This window comes from Pseudophryne corroboree, chromosome 3, assembly GCF_028390025.1.
Source record: "Pseudophryne corroboree isolate aPseCor3 chromosome 3, aPseCor3.hap2, whole genome shotgun sequence".
Classification (NCBI taxonomy): domain Eukaryota; kingdom Metazoa; phylum Chordata; class Amphibia; order Anura; family Myobatrachidae; genus Pseudophryne; species Pseudophryne corroboree.
The window spans coordinates 560,947,380-560,952,222 of NC_086446.1; the positions used below are offsets into that span (position 1 = coordinate 560,947,380).

General features: G+C 44.4%; 1 pseudogene; it reads left to right on the forward strand.

Annotated features, from left to right (window-relative positions):
• The first annotated feature begins 3,634 nt into the window (after positions 1–3,634).
• On the forward strand, positions 3,635–3,753 carry LOC134897680 (5S ribosomal RNA; annotated as a pseudogene).
• The last annotated feature ends 1,090 nt before the right edge of the window (positions 3,754–4,843 follow it).

Genomic DNA, 4,843 nt, shown 5'->3' on the forward strand with positions numbered 1-4,843 from the left:
GAGACTTGATTGAGGTACTGTGTCCCCGGTACTAAAGACCATCTAGGTTCCATTTCTCTAGGCAGGCGATACCGAAAATGTACACAGACGTCAGAAAAAGAGTCACCAGTGTCCTAAAAATGCAGTTGTACCCAATGTCCACTTAACCACGGACATGTGAACAAGTGGAGCAGGGCAGACTCAGGACTATATGACTGTGACAGCCCACTGGGTAGATGTATTGCCTAGCAAGAACAGCAGCGGCGGCACCAGTAGCAGCATCTCGCAAACGCCAACTCGTTCCTAGGCAGGCTACGCTTTGTATCACCGCTTTCCATAAGAGGCACACAGCTGACAACCTCTTACGGAAACTGAGGAACATCATCGCCGAATGGCTTACCCCAATTGGACTCTCCTGGGGATTTGTGACATCGGACAATGCCAGCAATATTGTGCATGCATTACATCTGGGCAAATTCCAGCACGTCCCATGTTTTGCACATACATTGAATTTGGTGGTGCAGAATTATTTAAAAAACGACAGGGGCGTGCAAGAGATGCTGTCGGTGGCCCGAAGAATTGCGGGCCACTTTTGGCATTCAGCCACCGCGTGCCGAAGACTGGAGCACCAGCAAACACTCCTGAACCTGCCCTGCCATCATCTGAAGCAAGAGGTGGTAACGAGGTGGAATTCAACCCTCTATATGCTTCAGAGGATGGAGGAGCAGCAAAAGGCCATTCAAGCCTATACATCTGCCCACGATATAGGCAAAGGAAGGGGAATGCACCTGACTCAAGCGCAGTGGAGAATGATTTCAACGTTGTGCAAGGTTCTGCAACCCTTTGAACTTGCCACACGTGAAGTCAGTTCAGACACTGCCAGCCTGAGTCAGGTCATTCCCCTCATCAGGCTTTTGCAGAAGAAGCTGGAGAAATTGAAGGAGGAGCTAAAACAGAGCGATTCCGCTAGGCATGTGGGACTTGTGGATGGAGCCCTTAATTCGCTTAACCAGAATTCACGGGTGGTCAATCTGTTGAAATCAGAGCACTACATTTTGGCCACCGTGCTCGATCCTAGATTTAAAACCTACGTTGTATCTCTCTTTCCAACAGACACAAGTCTGCAGAGGTTCAACCTGCTGGTGAGAAAATTGTCAAGTCAAGCGGAACGTGACCTGTCAACATCTCCTCCTTCACATTCTCCAGCAACTGGGGGTGCGAGGAAAAGGCTAAGAATTCCGAGCCCACCCGCTGGCGATGATGCAGGGCAGTCTGGAGCGAGTGCTGACATCTGGTCCGGACTGAAGGACCTGCCAACGATTACTGACATGTCGTCTACTGTCACTTCATATGATTCTCTCACCATTGAAAGAATGGTGGAGGATTATATGAGTGACCGCATCCAAGTAGGCACGTCAGACAGTCCGTACGTATACTGGCAGGAAAAAGAGGCAATTTGGAGGCACTTGCACAAACTGGCTTTATTCTACCTAAGTTGCCCTCCCTCCAATGTGTACTCCGAAAGAGTGTTTAGTGCAGCCGCTCACCTTGTCAGCAATCGGCGTACGAGGTTACTTCCAGAAAATGTGGAGAAGATGATGTTCATCAAAATGAATTATAATTAGTGATGAGCGGGTTCGGATCCTCGGGCAGAGGATTTTCAGGCAGAGAACGTATAATACTGGTGGTCACTGGTCAGCAAAACTCTGCACTGTCCTCCTACTATATAATACTGGTGGTCCCCAGTCCCCACAATAAAGCACACTGAGCATAGATATTTGCAGCACACTGAGCACAGATATGGAGCATTTTTCAGGCAGAGAACGTAGATATTTTCAGCACACTGAGCACAGATATTTGCAAGCACACTGAGCACAGATATTTGCAGCACACTGAGCACAGATATTTGCAGCACACTGAACACAACTGAGAGAACGCTGCACGTCCTCTCCCTATCATCTCCAATGCACGAGTGAAAATGGCGGCGACGCACGGCTCCTTATATAGAATACGAATCTCGCGAGAATCCGACAGTGGGATGATGACGTTCGGGCGCGCTCGGGTTAACCGAGACAGGCGGGAAGATTCGAGTCTGCCTCGGAACCGTGTAAAATGGGTGAAGTTCGGGGGGGTTTGGATTCCGAGGAACCGAACCCGCTCATCTCTAGTTTTAATTAAAAAGGTTGACAAATCCTTTCTTTTGGCATAAGTGACATTTAACTGGGCAAACAGGGAGTTGCCTCATCTACCGTATGGCTTTTCTCTCATATTTTTTGTTTTGTTTGCACAGCAAGCTCTGCCCACATCTATAGCATATGAATTGTGTACTAGTAGTACTAGTGTAGATTGACAGGAGGGCCTTAGGTAAAGTAGAAAGTAGTAGTAGAGAGAGAGATAGGTATGTACCAAACAATCATTTCCTAACACTCATTTTTCAAACACAGCCAGTTAAATGACAGTTAACAAGCCACACAGTGGTGAAACGGCCCGTCTGTGAACTAGTGGAGCCAGACAGTGCACGGGGTGAGCAGGTGGGCAACAGAGGTGGTTACCGGGGAAAATAAATTTCCGGCTTGCTTGCTTCCCACGAATGCGCCTGTGTTTTCTTTTTAAAATGCCAAGGGATTGGAGGATAGAAGCCTGTGATGGTGTAATAGGAACTGCGGAACGTGGTGGGCGGAGTGAAAGAATAAAGCTGGAGGAATACATATACACTGGGTCATCAATGACAGATTACTATAGGTATGAGCTGCATATGATGATGAGAGAGGGAGAGAAAGCTGTATTTTTTTTTTTCCCCAATTCGGTATGTGAGCCAAAAATTATAATAGGTACATGAACAGAGTTATTGCTATAACGTATTGCTGCTCCAATAATTCAATGTGTATATTTGAAACAAGTGATAAATAAAATAACTTTCCTTTTCTGTTGCTGATTTAGTAAATTATTCCGGAACAGAGCAGGCTTTTAGCAACATATTCCTTCTCTCTCTGGTGTAAATTTCTTTAGCCTACATGGGACCTATATTTACCATTTTGTGCCTCATGCCTCATGTCTAACTGCACTATTTGGAACGCAATTAGATGTTTTCCTTTTTCATGTGGGTTACTAATGAATGTATTATACTTATAACCTAACTAGTACTCAGATTAATGTGTTGCATATTTTATTGTACAACCTTTGCAGGAAAATAAGTGGTGCCTATTGTACTGCCAATGAATGAAACATATTCATAACCTTCTTGCAATCTTTTACATATCCAATATTACTTGACAAACCATCACTCACTATGAAAGGTTATTTATCGTTTTTTCACAATGCCTTTGAGAGCAGAGGTCCAATATTGTCAATGATAGATACTTATTCATGGTAATTTTGGGGAGTCTCAGCTCACCACCTCCTTTTCCTTTCTGTACCCCCTCCCTCTCATTCACCGTCCATTATAATTCTATTTGACGGTGAACAGCAGAAGTTGGGGCACACTCTCTCTTTCTCCACTTTCTTTTTTTCGAGAACCCTCTCATCCACTGCCAGATATCAAGTTCCCTGCAATGCAACTGTCACAGGGACTTGGGGCAGATCAGCGGGACAGCATAAGTTCTCAACTTGGTACAAATGCTGAAACCACACGCTCTTTCATTTGTTTGAATCATATTACTACTGCCATACTTCACTGGCTACGTCCAAACTCATCTGATCTTGGAAGCAAAGCAGTGACAGGCCTGATCAGTACAAGGTCAGGTGACTACCTTGGAATATCAGGTGCAGTAGCTCCAATCATCAACAAACAGCAGAAGTGGTGGAGAAAACATTGGCCTTATCTCCATACCTATTCTACTAATTAGAACTACAATCTTTGCAAGACCACCTACCAGAGAAAGAAGCTTCAATAGCACAACCATTACAAATACCAAGGGAGCCATTATCAAGGAGTATATCTACCATTATTGAAAATCATTTTCCTTCATAATGATATTACACTCCTAATATACTAAGACATTGGGGGTCATTCCGAGTTGTTCGCTCGGTAAAAATCTTCGCATCGCAGCGATTTTCCGCTTAATGCGCATGCGCAATGTCCACACTGCGACTGCGCCAAGTAAATTTGCTATGCAGTTAGGATTTTTACTCACGGCTTTTTCATCGTTCTGGCGATCGTAATGTGATTGACAGGAAATGGGTGTTACTGGGCGGAAACAGGCCGTTTTACGGGCGTGTGGGAAAAAATGCTACCGTTTCCGGAAAAAACGCAGGAGTGGCCGGAGAAACGGAGGAGTGTCTGGGCGAACGCTGGGTGTGTTTGTGATGTCAAACCAGGAACGACAAGCACTGAAATGATCGCAGATGCCGAGTAAGTCTGGAGCTACTCAGAAACTGCTACGAGGTGTGTAATCGCAATATTGCGAATACATCGTTCGCAATTTTAAGATGCTAAGATTCACTCCCAGTAGGCGGCGGCTTAGCATGAGCAAATCTGCTAAAATCCGCTTGCGAGCGAACAACTCGGAATGACCCCCATTATACATATCTTTGATTTTAATATTTTTCACCAGAGGCGTATTAGAATTGGTTATGTACACTTAGCAATTTGCTTGGTGTCAACATGGGGCGTGTCATCCCCTTATACTAATACCATTCAATCAACTCCACCTAAGGTGACTGTTTTTTGTATGTAAGTCTGTGTCCATTCTTCTTTTATGATTAACCATAATAAAAGTTAAGTTTTAACATATTTTATATCAATCAAGTGTGCCCCAACATAGGGGTAAATTTACTAAGATTCGTAATTTTCCATTTGAGGTCAAAGTTCAATCACGAATGACATCGAAAGTGTAAATATGCAACTTTTTGAATTTAGTACGAC